Below are 15,784 nucleotides of genomic sequence, written 5' to 3'. Positions count from 1 at the left end.
CATGTTTATGAGACAGAAAAAAGACACCAGCAATACTACCATCATGTAAAACAATTACAGGTTTCCATTTTACATTCACTTGGCAAGACGATAGAACCTCCCTGGGTGGTTGCTGTCAGTCAACCTACTACCTAGATAAGAAATACTATTATAACAGTATACAGCCTCTCCTCACTTAATGACGTAGTTCTGTTCATAAGAATATGTCGTTAAACGAATTCATTGCTAAGTGAGGAGCATACTACAATGGTAGTGGGTTTGTGTCAACCATCTTTGATATTGTTTTAATGTCACCTTTGCACCATTTGTAACATTTCTGGCATATTTTTAAATGTTTATACAGTAGTGTACTGTACAGTGGAACCTCAGCTTACGAATGCCCCACCATGTGAATTTTTCAGGATACGAACAGTCACTCGATCAATTTTTTTGCTTCTGGATATGAATGGAATTTCAGGATGCGAACTTACCCCTCAAGGAGGGGCTCTTGATCAAGGGAATTGGATCTGTACTCCACTTCCCTAAATAATAATCAGTTTTTGCAGAGGTACCCAGAATACAACAGTTTAGAAGTATATACGTATAAAAATACACAATATATATATATCTCCAAACTGCCAATATCCCAAACCCCTCCTTTAGAGTGCAGGCATTGTACTTCCCATTTCCAGGACTCAAGTCCGGTTATATAAAATAACCGGTTTCCCTGAAACCCTTCATTAAATATTACCCTGTTCACACCAACAGATCGTCAGGTCCCAAATACCATTTGTCTCCATTCACTCCTATCTAACACGCTCACGCACGCTTGCTGGAAGTCCAAGCCCCTCGCCCACAACACCTCCTTTACCCCCTCCCTCCAACCTTTTCGAGGACGACCCCTACCCCGCCTTCCTCTCCATGCCATTCTACTTTGATCCATTCTCTCTAAATGACCAAACCACCTCAACAAACCCTCTTCACCCCTCTGACTAATACTTTTATTAACTCCACACCTTCTCCTAATTTCCACACTCCGAATTTTCTGCATAATATTTACACCATACATTGCTCTTAGACAGGACATCTCCACTGCCTCCAACCGCCTCCTCACTGCAGCATTTACAACATTTACTAATAATAATAATACACTGCAGCAGGCCTGTTGGCCCATACTAGGCAGGTCCTTCACAATCCATCCCACTAACAGAGTGTTTGCCCAACTGAATTTTCAATGCTACCCAAGCAGTAAGCTTTAATAATTCTATTTACTCATGTCCAAGTCCCACTCAAATCCAACCCCTCTCACTCGTGTATTTATCCAACCTAAATTTGAAACTACCCAAGATTTTAGCTTCGATAGAACCTTGGGTAGCTTTAAAAAGAAATTGGAAAAATATATGAGTGGGAGGGGTTCAGTATGATTGGTGTCGTGGGTACATAATATAAGAAAGGAGGAACACTGCAGTAGGCATGTTGGCCCATACTAGGCAGGTCCTTCACAGGTCCAACCCACAAACAGAATAAACGTACCCAAGCAATAAGCGTTGACAGTTCTATTTACTCATACTGACTGTGTGTTAATGGAGTTACAGGAAGCTGACATCGAAGAATTGCTGAACATCGACAATGATGCACCTGTTGTGCATTCCTTGAGTGACGGTGAAATTAGATGAATTGTGATATATGTATATAAATAAGGCGTAGAGTTGATATTAGCATCATATTGAAGCATTTTGTCGTGCCTCCTGAGAGCAGGAATTTCGCTGGAATGGACTAATACCATTTCAATTAATTTAAATGAGGAAAATTGACTAAGCATACGAACAAATCAGGATACGAAAAAGGTCACGGAATGGATTAAATTCATAAGCCGAGGTTCCACTATATATTGAAATAATCAGAATAGAGGAAATCAGCTCTAACATATATTACTTAGGTATAAATACTGGTCAGAAACCCAGTCATAAGTCTGAGGTGTCGGTAAATGAGTATGTTGCTAAGTGAAGAGAGGCTGTAATTAATTGAACCCTTCAACTGTATATGACATACTGGTATGCAGGGGACCAGGCTATGTTCAGCATACTAGTACACACATTATTTGTTGGCCTCAAATTCACCATGAACCACCATTTTAGGGCTCAGATCAACTGTTTAGGCCACACACCAGCTCTTTACACTGGGGAAAAAATTCTAGTTGTAGGGAAGTTCACACTGCATCATGGGCAACACTGCCTCACAGTCAACTTCCTTTCCAGCAAACAAATAGGGGTGTAGAACTGGCAGGAATAGGCCTCATTTGTTCCAGATTAATTACAATTTCATTATACTAACAGTGGAATTTAGTCAAAAAACACTAGAGAAACAACCGACGCCACTCTGAGGACTGTCAGGCTGTAATGTCCATTCAACATATCTCAGTGTCCTGCTTATTAGAGTGAATACAGGATCGATTTCTGACCTCTAAACTGCCCCAACATTCATTCACTGACCTCTTTGCTGAAAGTCCCACCTTTGATGCAGACTCTCACTTTTTTTTAATTGAAACTAACCTATTACATCAACTTTAATTGCACTAACCCTCACCTCTACTAGCCTCTAACAACTTTACATGCCCCTGCCTCTTGCTTTTAACTTTCACCTTTCCCTTGCACTCTCCCTTGTCTCTATTAACTGTTACACACTCCTGCCCTTCACTTCCTCATCACCTTAGCACTTTCCTTCTTTTGCACATCCCTACCTGCAGCTGTGTTCAGGTTTTCAGAGGGAATAATGGGGGTGCTTTGATGCTATTGAAGGACTTTTAATTCAGGCATTGAAGCTACTCTACCCTTCTTGAATCAAGTCTATTTACCTCCCATGAAAAGAAAATTAGATTGGGAATATACATAAACTATTTGTATATTTTATTAAAAATACAAGTTTTTCTCGTGCAGTTTTTGTACTGGAAATGGAAATGTAATGGAACGGAATCTTCATGACTTAATATCTATTAGGATGATGATGGCATTCTTAGGTGAAGTAAGCTACATAATGAGTAGCACTGTACATGCATTATCTTTTATGTATCTTCATATGATTCATTTGTATTTACTCATTTCATTATTGTGTAAATGGTGAAGTAAAGATTTTTTATGAAATACAGAACAGTATTTAAGATTTTTATCCTATTTTTTCGACGGCCCAGCCGTATCCCACTGAGGCAGGGTGACTTAAAAAGAAAAACCAAAGTTTTTCTTTTAAAATTTAGTAATTTATACAATAGAAGGGGTTACTAGCCCATTGCTCCCTTTTATCCTATTTATTTATAGTAATTGTATGTAATATTTTTAAATTTTAATTTAGGTCTGTGCTGCTGCAGTAAAAAAAAACTGCCAGCTACTCTTGGTGTTTTGCATTTCAGAAGCTATTTCCCATAGGTGGTTGCTTCATCAGTAAGTTAAGTACATACAAGATCACCTGCAGCACCACTGTAAACAAGCAATTTTTTTTTTTTATCAAACCACTGTTGGGTTTGTGGCTCTCATTAATGTTGAATGTGGAAAACTAGTACTGTAATGTCTATTTATTGATCATTACAATACTTGTGCTTTATGATCCATATGGGTAAAGCATATTTTGTGACCAGATGAACTTTTATTTACCTGGAGGTTGTTCCAGGGATTAAGTGCCCTTGTGGCTCAGTCCTTGACCAGGCATCCTGGTGAATCGGTCTGATCAACAAAGCTGTTACTGCTGGCTGAATGCAATCCAATGTACAGGCCACAGCCCGGCTGATCGGGCACTGACTTTAGGTATCTGTCCAGTTTCCTCTTGAAGACAGCCAGGGGTCTATTGGTAATTTCCCTGATGTATTATAGGAAACTGTTGAATAGTCTTGGGCCCCAAACATTTAGTGTTTTCTCTTAGTATGCTCTTGGCACCCCTGCTTTTCACTGGGGGTATGTTGAGGGGATTCATGCAACTGGTTAGCCAGTGGGAAGGCAGTACATGCACTCTGAAGGAGGGGTGGGGATGTGACAGTTGAAAAGTAATCTGATTCTGGTGTCAGCATATTTCTGGAAAGATGGCAACTGACTGACTGTTGTTGAATGTTTTCTTTTTGGATCACCCTGCCTTGGTGGGAGATGGCTGTTAAAAAAAAATACTCACACATCGTCACTTAAGGAATGGGTGCCCAGTGTTTGCTCAAATTATTGGGTCATGCTGACAGTCCAACTGATTGTTATATTAGCAAAGGGTACATCTAAATTTTTAACCTTCAGTGCCCTGACATGCTTTCTGTCAACCTTCCTTAAATGCAGATAAACTATTTTAACTAAAACTGACATATCTGTCCTTTAGCCTTTGTGCTCTCCCTCAATCAACACAGCTGCTTTTTTTTTATTTACTATTGATCCCCCCCCCCTATAGTACTATAATACAGGAGATTCCCAAACTTGACCACATCCACACAAAAACACTTGTGAATCAACAAGTTTTAACTGTTTAGCTGCAGTGTGAACACATGTGAAATATATTATCCTTTGACTCACGAAATCATAATGACATGATTGCAAACAAACCATACCACGGGTGGGGTTTGAACCCACGGTCAGAGAGTCTCAAAACTCAACGATCTAGAGTTTTGAGACTGACCGCGGGTTCAAACCCCACCCGTGGTATGGTTATATTATCCTTTGTACTTTTTTTTTTTAACTCAGTGGCTGTCTTTTGCCAAGACAGGGAGACCCAAAGAAAACACATTCAACACCATTCATTCAACTGCCACCTTTCCAGAAGTATGCTGACATCACAATCAGATTACCTTCCAAATGCAACATCCCTCACCCTCCTTCAGAATACATGAACTGTCCTTCCAGAACTAAGTCCAGCTAACCGGTTTCCTGTGAATTCCTTCATAAAAGTTACTTTGCTCACATTCCAATGGCATGTCCACTAAAAACCACTTATCTGTGTTCACTCCTATCTAACACACAAGTCTGTTGAATGCTCTAGCCCTTTGTAATTCTTCCCTCCAACCTTTTCTGGCATGACCTACCCCTCCTACATCTGCCCCAGATTTATACACCTTTTTTACCAACCAGTCTACATGCCCAAACCACTTTAATAACCCTCCCCCTCAGACCTCTGAATATATCCTTGGTGACCATACATTGCCTTTTAATTTCTACGTGGAATTCTCCATGCGATGTTCATTTCTAGCATACATGATATCTCTGCTGCCTGTGGTGTCCTAGCTGAAGCACTTAAAACCCATGCATCACACAAAAGTACTGGCACCACTTGATCCTGATACATTCTCTTTTTTTGCCTCCATAGATAAACTTCTTTCTTTCTTCAAGTACTTATGACCCTTGTGGGTTTAGTGCCTAGTTTTGATTGTAATAATCCTCAAATACTACTTTAATGCCCCATTCACCTTTTTATCCCCTCATTTGTTCTATGGTTTACTTCATCTTTAATAGACCTGTTTGCTGACATGTCCACTCCTAAATATGTAAATACATCCAATTCCTCCATACAATCTGATATTTATTAATCTATTTTAATATTTTAATCTATCACTGCCTAAACTTTTTTCATTAACAATCACCTTGCTTTCATTTACATTCACTTTTAATTTTCTTATTTTATATAGTACCTTCCCAAATTTGTCCACCAGCCTTTGCAACTTGTCTTCAGAATCCCCTAAAAGAACTATCATCATCAAAGAGCAAATGGAATAACTCCCACTTTGTATCAGATCCAACATCTTTCAATCCCATACCCCTTTTGCGACAGTCTAGCATTCACTTTTGTACTGATGATTTCTGTATAACTCATTTGCAAGATCAATAACTAGGAATGCAGCTTTAGTGCTTGTTTTTAATGTACAGAATGTTGTATGACCCCTCCAGGATTAGCATTTCCCTATGAATATGTGTTAGATGATACTTTTTTTGCTACAGTTAACCCATAATGGTGCAAAAAAGCACACTTAATACAGTACTACATCAGCTGAATATGAATAGAACAATACACATGAGTCCAAGTATGGTACTGTCTATATTAAGTTCAATACATTACCTGCAAATTCACCAATCATAATTAAGCGAAACCAGTGTGGGTCAATAGAGCACCATCATCAATAAGCTTGTGGAATATCTCTATGAACCCCTGCATTTAGTGCTCCTCCTTGATTATAATAATAATATGAACCCCTGCTGTATGACACATGGGTTTAGCACTTGGTTATGATAATCTATGGATCCCTCAATGGAAGGTTCCTTGATGCTGGTGATTATTATTATAATCATACACGATATGATGTAGGGCGAAATGACAGTAGTTTGTTGGATTATGTATTGGTAGATAAAAGACTGTTGAGTAGACTTCAGGATGTACATGTTTATAGAGGGGCCACAGATATATCAGATCACTTTCTAGTTGTAGCTACACTGAGAGTAAAAGGTAGATGGGATACAAGGAGAATAGAAGCATCAGGGAAGAGAGAGGTGAAGGTTTATAAACTAAAAGAGGAGGCAGTTAGGGTAAGATATAAACAGCTATTGGAGGATAGATGGGCTAATGAGAGCATAGGCAATGGGGTCGAAGAGGTATGGGGTAGGTTTAAAAATGTAGTGTTAGAGTGTTCAGCAGAAGTTTGTGGTTACAGGAAAGTGGGTGCAGGAGGGAAGAGGAGCGATTGGTGGAATGATGATGTAAAGAGAGTAGTAAGGGAGAAAAAGTTAGCATATGAGAAGTTTTTACAAAGTAGAAGTGATGCAAGGAGGGAAGAGTATATGGAGAAAAAGAGAGAAGTTAAGAGAGTGGTGAAGCAATGTAAAAAGAGAGCAAATGAGAGAGTGGGTGAGATGTTATCAACAAATTTTGTTGAAAATAAGAAAAAGTTTTGGAGTGAGATTAACAAGTTAAGAAAGCCTAGAGAACAAATGGATTTGTCAGTTAAAAATAGGAGAGGAGAGTTATTAAATGGAGAGTTAGAGGTATTGGGAAGATGGAAGGAATATTTTGAGGAATTGTTAAATGTTGATGAAGATAGAGAAGCTGTGATTTCGTGTATAGGGCAAGGAGGAATAACATCTTGTAGGAGTGAGGAAGAGCCAGTTGTGAGTGTGGGGGAAGTTCGTGAGGCAGTAGGTAAAATGAAAGGGGGTAAGGCAGCCGGGATTGATGGGATAAAGATAGAAATGTTAAAAGCAGGTGGGGATATAGTTTTGGAGTGGTTGGTGCAATTATTTAATAAATGTATGGAAGAGGGTAAGGTACCTAGGGATTGGCAGAGAGCATGCATAGTTCCTTTGTATAAAGGCAAAGGGGATAAAAGAGAGTGCAAAAATTATAGGGGGATAAGTCTGTTGAGTGTACCTGGTAAAGTGTATGGTAGAGTTATAATTGAAAGAATTAAGAGTAAGACGGAGAATAGGATAGCAGATGAACAAGGAGGCTTTAGGAAAGGTAGGGGGTGTGTGGACCAGGTGTTTACAGTGAAACATATAAGTGAACAGTATTTAGATAAGGCTAAAGAGGTCTTTGTGGCATTTATGGATTTGGAAAAGGCGTATGACAGGGTGGATAGGGGGGCAATGTGGCAGATGTTGCAAGTGTATGGTGTAGGAGGTAGGTTACTGAAAGCAGTGAAGAGTTTTTACGAGGATAGTGAGGCTCAAGTTAGAGTATGTAGGAAAGAGGGAAATTTTTTCCCAGTAAAAGTAGGCCTTAGACAAGGATGTGTGATGTCACCGTGGTTGTTTAATATATTTATAGATGGGGTTGTAAGAGAAGTAAATGCGAGGGTCTTGGCAAGAGGCGTGGAGTTAAAAGATAAAGAATCACACACAAAGTGGGAGTTGTCACAGCTGCTCTTTGCTGATGACACTGTGCTCTTGGGAGATTCTGAAGAGAAGTTGCAGAGATTGGTGGATGAATTTGGTAGGGTGTGCAAAAGAAGAAAATTAAAGGTGAATACAGGAAAGAGTAAGGTTATGAGGATAACAAAAAGATTAGGTGATGAAAGATTGAATATCAGATTGGAGGGAGAGAGTATGGAGGAGGTGAACGTATTCAGATATTTGGGAGTGGACGTGTCAGCGGATGGGTCTATGAAAGATGAGGTGAATCATAGAATTGATGAGGGAAAAAGAGTGAGTGGTGCACTTAGGAGTCTGTGGAGACAAAGAACTTTGTCCTTGGAGGCAAAGAGGGGAATGTATGAGAGTATAGTTTTACCAACGCTCTTATATGGGTGTGAAGCGTGGGTGATGAATGTTGCAGCGAGGAGAAGGCTGGAGGCAGTGGAGATGTCATGTCTGAGGGCAATGTGTGGTGTGAATATAATGCAGAGAATTCGTAGTTTGGAAGTTAGGAGGAGGTGCGGGATTACCAAAACTGTTGTCCAGAGGGCTGAGGAAGGGTTGTTGAGGTGGTTCGGACATGTAGAGAGAATGGAGCGAAACAGAATGACTTCAAGAGTGTATCAGTCTGTAGTGGAAGGAAGGCGGGGTAGGGGTCGGCCTAGGAAGGGTTGGAGGGAGGGGGTAAAGGAGGTTTTGTGTGCGAGGGGCTTGGACTTCCAGCAGGCATGCGTGAGCGTGTTTGATAGGAGTGAATGGAGACAAATGGTTTTTAATACTTGACGTGCTGTTGGAGTGTGAGCAAAGTAACATTTATGAAGGGATTCAGGGAAACCGGCAGGCCGGACTTGAGTCCTGGAGATGGGAAGTACAGTGCCTGCACTCTGAAGGAGGGGTGTTAATGTTGCAGTTTAAAAACTGTAGTGTAAAGCACCCTTCTGGCAAGACAGTGATGGAGTGAATGATGGTGAAAGTTTTTCTTTTTCGGGCCACCCTGCCTTGGTGGGAATCGGCCGGTGTGATAATAAAAAAAAAAAATAAAGCACTAAACCCTTAAGGTTCATACAGCTTTTGATGCTGGTGGGGGGGCTCTTGCTCCAAGGAATTGGACCAGACCTTCCATTCCCCAGGTGCCACATGACCCCTCTGGGTTTAGTACTCGCCCCATGAATGTAATACTGTTGACCTATGGGTTTTGTGCTTCCCCACGTATGTAACAATCTTATGGATACCAAATGAACAAAGTAATACTATATTTATTTTTACAAAGGTAGTTAAGATTTAATAAAATGCCAAAAAATTATGGTTCAGTTCAATATTAATGCCCTATATAGAATATTATTATCAATAAAATGGCTTAAAACTATTGAGCATATTTACAATTTAACTCCACACACTGGTACAGTCATAATTATGTGCACTTGCCTCTCAAGGATTAGTAGCAGCCAAACCTATCCTTCCTTTCCTTGGATTCAATCTCACTGCCTCTCATTATCCTAGGGGCTGTATGACCTCTATGGGTTTAATACTCTCTCTTCTCCATGATGACTGTAATAACATACCAGTATATGTTTAATTTCCTGTTGCATCAGTACAGTAATGTATGTACAATACATTTTAGCTAAAGTTTTTCAACAAGCCTAATTTAATTAAAAATGAATTTGGATTTTTTCTTATGAATCCATGCAATACCTTCAGTGAATTAACATAGTATATTTTATTTTAAACTAAAACTACCTAGGCACCTTAACATTGCTAGAATTTACATATAATACATTGGTTAATCCTAACTTAAGTTAGGATTAATTAATATTACTAAAACATATTCATTCTGATACTGTCTAACTCATTTTTTGAGTTATAGGAAACATTAATGTATATACTCCCCTTGTCTGGCAAAGCAATCTCTGCCAAAATATGCCAAGTTCAGAAGCTCTGCCTATAAAGTATAACATACAGTTGTTTTTTTGTCTGTTTAAGCCGTAGTTCTCCGAGTTTCTTGAATAGTGTCCTTAATCTTGCTGCTGCCTTTCACATCAGTTTGTTGGAACAGTGCTTCTTTGTCTTTGGTTATATCTCCAAGTAACTCTAACCTAGAATAAAAATAAACAAAAATTTAATTTATATCATAGGTTGGCCTTGCTTATACAGCAGGTTCAGTTCTGGGCTACTGCTGTAAAGCAAAAATCACTGTAGAGTGAAACATAGCCTTTTTTTTTACTTTTCAAATGCATATATGTTTACACTATCATATATTAAGTGAGCTTATTGTGAGTGGTAAATATATTTATTGTAGGAAGTCTGAATAAATGAAGAATGGGTATAACTGAAAACCACTGTACACGTATTAGTGAAATGCCGTAAAGCGGGACCCTCCTCTACCTGTACTCCAATCTTCTCAGAGATCCAGTGAAGCTTAGAACTGCTTTCAATTCTTTGAGGCCTCCTAACTATAAAAACTTACTACATAGCACTTATAAACTGGGTAAAATTCAGCTTTCATGCAATGTGGTCATTGATTTATTGGTCAAATATAAAAACAATTATGAAAACAAAATAAAAAAATTGCCACAGACTAAAGGTGTGAAACTTATTAAATGCAAAATAAATAAATAAAAATATAAACCAAAAACAAAAACAAAAGGTAAACTTCAGGCTTGAGGCCTAGGTCGAATGGCATTTTTTTGTCCTCTCCTTTCCCTCTTGAGTAGACCTGCCTGTATTGCATGTGTTACAATATTTAAAAAAAATAATTGCTTAGAGTGATTTAGCATCAGCGGCAAGCAACCCTTTCTAGTATGAGTACATAAATAACTGCACCTTTATCTTCTATGAGCCAAGTCTTTTTATTATTGCATCCTTGGTGTTTCATCCTGGCCTGAAGCCAAACTGACAAACTGGTTCAAGATATGTATTGTGTTTGGTTAGGAATTCATGTATTTTGTGCAGTATATGGGTTTAGTGCTTAGCATAATATACAATACACCACCATCCATTTGTGATTCATTATTCTTTATATATTTCCACCTTTCGCTCTGAAGGTTCGTTTTTTTTTTGTTTCTATGGGTGTTTCGATACTTGAAATATCATTTTTTTTCTTGGTTAGTTTTTTACCAAATGCATTCTTACTGTGTGAATGCTTATTTTATGCATGTACGTACTGAGAGCTCACGTTTGTTTGATAAATATTGGTCAAGAACCACAAATTTTATATTTACTTTATTTACCTTTATGAGTACGATACAACTGATATAGACCTAGCTAACATCACTGGCATACTATAAAGAAAGCCTCTAGTTATGTAGAGCATTTTGAGCAACACAGGTTAATCTTGTTCCTCAGGATGCGACCCACATCAGTCAATTAACACCCAGGTGCTTACTTACTGCTAGGTGAATAGGGACAGCAAGTGTAAGGAAACATGCCCTATGTTTCACCTGGGCTGGGGTTATGCACTTTTTTAATTTTGCTGCAACAAAATTGCACTATGTGAGGTCACATGATAAAAGGGTTTACTGTACAGTACTGTAATACAAATCTGCACATGGAAATCACTCCCTATGAAAGCAAAAGACTTGGCAGGGAGTGCAACATCCCCCCCCCAATGAAAAGCAGGGGTGCCATGAGTATGCTAAGAGACAACATAATAAGTGTCAGGGGTCCAAGACTGTTCAACTGCCTCCTAACATACATAAGGGGGATTACCAATAGATGCCTGGCTGTCTACAAGAGAGAGCTGAATAGGCATCTACAATCAGTTCCTGACCAACCGGGCTGTGGTTCATACATCAGTGTGTGTGTGACCATCAGTAACAACCTGGTTGATCAGGCCCTGATCCACAGCGAAGCCTGGTCATGGACTAGGCCATGGGGGAGTTGACCCCTGAATGAATCTCCAGGAATACATTACAATTTCATATCTGTTACTTGTGCTGCAATCATTTTCATTAACTGTACAGGTTGGCCATCACTAATCCGGCAATCAGTTACATATCTGGTTCCACCAGTAATCCGGCACTAATTTCAGCAAGCATAATTTCAAATTTCATCGTTATACTGACTCAAATTTCATCACTATACTGATTCAGAAATTGTGCAGATGGTTGTAAATCCACAGCAGCAAGCCAGTGGAGGAGAAAGCAGTGATGAAAATGAGGAAGATGTAGCAGAGTCTCTATTGATAGGTTAATTAAGTGTATTCTAACCTAACCACTCTGTAATCTGGCAAACTCACTAATCCGTCACACTACAGGTCCCAATGATGCCGGATTAGTGATGGACAACCTGTAGTTCAGTCGCCATTATAAATACAGTAACATTTAATTATATACTTAGACCTATTCCTCTCTAATTAACCAGAGGATAGCTCATAATGTATTCTAACTCTGATAGGTGAAAAGAACAAAATACAGTAACTTGACTCACAAAATCGTAATGACATGTTTGCAAACAAACCATATCACGGGCGAGTTTTGAGGCTCTCCGATCGTAGGTTCTATCCCCGCCTGTGGTATGGTTTAAAATACAGTAAGTTTGCCAAAAATGTTAAAAATTATGTAAAAAGTCCTGCATCTTAGTATCTAACAAACATTTATATAACTTCATATACATGATGATAAAAAAGTTCAAGCGACAATAGTACAGAGATATTAACTCACTGACCTGTAGGTATATCCTAATGACAGCATGGCAATGATGCCACCCAGGAGAATAGGGCTTTTATGTTTGAGGAAGTTGAAACTCCTATAAAGAAACAGTATAGTTATCTTATTTTTCTACATTATCAGTAAGATTACACAATTTAGGTACAGAACAGAAGGGGCTTGAACCTATAGTGAGTCCTAAAACTCACAGTGTGGTAACCTCTAGTCCATGCAGACCTAAAGATCCATCCAAGTTAGCATGGGTACCACTGTAACCGCAAATGCAAGTTTTTACAGGCGAATACCACCACGGCTGTGGTAGGCTCTAACTGAAGCCCCTTTGAAGCTGTCATCCTGACTCATGAAATCATAAAGACTACTGCAAACAAATATATCACCTGTTGTGCAATTTGTCTGAAATCACATTATTACAATTTCATGAGTCAAAACTAAATAATGTATGATTAAAAAGTATTAAATTAGAGTAAAAGTGCTTAGACTTATAAATTTCTTAGATTATACTTGGATGACTCTTTAGTCCATGGACTAAGTCCCCAGCATCGTCATTTATAGTCTACCTGGTAAGATTCAGGTTTGATTAAAAAAAAAGTGGTAGTTTCAATTCTTTGGCTGAAGAGCCCTTCACCAGCACACTAAAACAGCACGCTGTTATAGTTTAAGAGATTCATTTTGAACCCCATACCCATCCTGTGGGTGACAGATCAAGCAAGAGTACATTTCTAAAATGATAGGAAAGGTGTAGAGGATTGACACAAGCAAAACATTCAAGCATATAAATGTGTAAGTTCATTTATTTTGTTTACAGTAGTTCATGAAGAGAATATTTTATTTGGATTAATAACCCAAGATAACTCAACAAAGCTACATAGTGTGACTTATTTAGAAAGGGATCCTTATTAAGTCTTTCCCCAGGATGCCACCCATAACAGCCCACTAACTCTCAGGAATCAAACTTTGTCCAGGGTTTGAACCAGTTGTTTTTGGTAATGAGCCAACAGCTAGTGTCCATGCTTGTATGTGTATAACTAATGGCTAAGGACAATGGACCAGCAGCTGGTTGCTCATACATGTTAATTATTATTATTATAATAATCAAAAAGAAGAGCTAAACTACAAGGGCTATACAGCACTCAAACATGTTAAGTGTATTTTCATTTTCATTTATTTCTGTAACCAGCCTAGCCTAACCAACCCTGTAAACTGGTCTTAACTTCACTGCTGTGTCAATAGTTTTTAGGAAATTGTTGTTATTCAACTGCCACCTTGAGAACCAATTCTGTAACTAATTTGTGATAATAATGTAAGGCAAGAATTTACACACACAAGAGTCAGGAAGGACAGAATCAATTAAATTTAAGTTGAAAAAGAATAAAAGACCATGGTCATATTATTATTATTATAATCATGGGGAAGCGCTAAACTCATGGTCATAGAGTACCTGGGAAATGGATGGTAATTAGGCTTTAAAAGGAAGGGAATATCCCGTTCCTTGGATCAAAATCCCTTTACTAACATCAAGAATCCCGTCTACTTCCTATATCTTTGATATACATTTGACCAGTTTCGACTTTTCATTTTAATCTGGGAAGCGTAAAACACATAAGGGTTATAAAGCGCCTAGTAACTGGTAATTATATACAATTATAATCACGGGGAGCGCTAAACCCGTAGGATTATACAGCGCATGTGGGGGGAAGTTATTCAGGCTCAGTTCAGGGATTATTATTATTATTATTATAATCAAGGGGGAAACGCTAAACCCGGAGGATTATACAGCGCCTGGGGGGGGGGATGTGGAAGGCATTCAGGCTTAATTCGGGGAACTGGAGCACAGATCCAATTCCCTAAATCAAGAGCCCCTCACCAACATCAAGGAACCTTCCTTGAGGGGTCAGTTCAGGGAACCGGAGCAGATCCAATTCCCTAGATCAAGAGCCCCTCACCAGCGTCAAGGAACCTCCCTTGAGGGGGTCATATCAGCGTAAAATGACACTTTGTCCTAAATGAATAAATGGAAGAGATAACTGAGCCATCATGAGAGACTTTACATAGTTACTGTTGTTGTGGTACTGAAGGGTGAACACGGCTCACACTCTATTCAAATTCAAATTCAATTCAAATTCAAATTCAAATTCAAAGTTTATTCTCTATAAAGATTACAATGTTGAATTTACAGAATTTGGTTGTTGTGTGGTTTACATGTAGTTAAATAATGATTACAGAGTGTACCACTAGAACGCCTAGCATGGCTCGGCATTTCGGGCAGACTTAGTTTAATTCTTTATTTTAAAATATTACAAATTATGAGGTAAGTTGGTATTATGGCTAAGTGACTAAATACTAGTTTGTGAGTTTAGCAATGTGAATGCTTTTGTTTTGGCACAGTACATAGTTTCAGTATTGGAGTATCACAGGATTCATTATTTTAAGATTGAGATTAATATTTCTGTTTATGGTCAAATGAGTGAGTGAGTGTAAGTGTGAACCACCAGGTGGTATTCGTGTAGTTAGTTGATGGGGTGTATCAGGGAGATAAGATGTTTTCTAATGGTAGTTTTGAGGGTGATGAATGTGTCTGCAGTTCTAGAGTTCTCAGGTAGGGTGTTCCAGATTTTAGGGCCTTTACATACATTGAATTTTTGTAAAGGTGCTGAAATTCAGGTTGTTGTCAAGGTATAGGCCTAGGAATTTGCCCTCATTATGTCTGGTAATTAGAGTGTTGTCGATCTTAATGTTAATTTGTGCATCTCCTGCTCTGCTACCAAACATAATATAGTAGGTTTTGTCAGTGTTAAGCGTAAGTTTATTGGCTGTCATCCAAGTCGATATTTTGATCAGCTCCTCGTTAACAATGGTGTTGAGGGTGGCAAGATTACGGTGAGAGATGACATAAGTCGTGTCGTCAGCAAAGAGAATGGGTTTCAGGTGTTGGGATACGTTTGGAAGATCATTGATGTATATGAGGAAGAGCAGGGGACCAAGGACACTTCCCTGCGGAACTCCAGTATCAAGTGGCCGTGTTGTTGATGCTGTGTCTTTAATGGTGACATACTGATACCTATTAGTAAGGTAAGATTTGAAATAAGCAAGCGCATGGCCTCTTATACCGTAATGGTCAAGTTTGTGGAGTAGGATGTCGCGGTCTACTGTGTCAAAAGCTTTTCTTAGGTCAATAAAAATTCCTAGTGGATATTCCTTATTTTCCAATGTTGTGTAAAGCAGATCTAGCATTTTTATGATTGCATCATTAGTGCTTTTATTTTTCCTGAATCCAAATTGGCAGGG

General features: G+C 38.8%; 1 long non-coding RNA gene across 1 annotated transcript; it reads right to left on the bottom strand.

Moving 5' to 3' along the window:
• Positions 1-9,090: 9,090 nt before the first annotated feature.
• On the bottom strand, positions 9,091-14,619 carry LOC138855108 (uncharacterized). Its single transcript, XR_011394247.1, has 3 exons — positions 14,548-14,619; positions 12,498-12,578; positions 9,091-9,928 (listed from the first exon to the last, which is right to left on the bottom strand). It is a non-coding gene; the product is annotated as an uncharacterized lncRNA (long non-coding RNA).
• Positions 14,620-15,784: the final 1,165 nt, after the last annotated feature.

The sequence above is a fragment of the Cherax quadricarinatus genome, chromosome 5 (assembly GCF_038502225.1).
Source record: "Cherax quadricarinatus isolate ZL_2023a chromosome 5, ASM3850222v1, whole genome shotgun sequence".
In the NCBI taxonomy this organism is placed as follows: domain Eukaryota; kingdom Metazoa; phylum Arthropoda; class Malacostraca; order Decapoda; family Parastacidae; genus Cherax; species Cherax quadricarinatus.
This window is presented reverse-complemented; position numbering and strand designations above follow the sequence as displayed.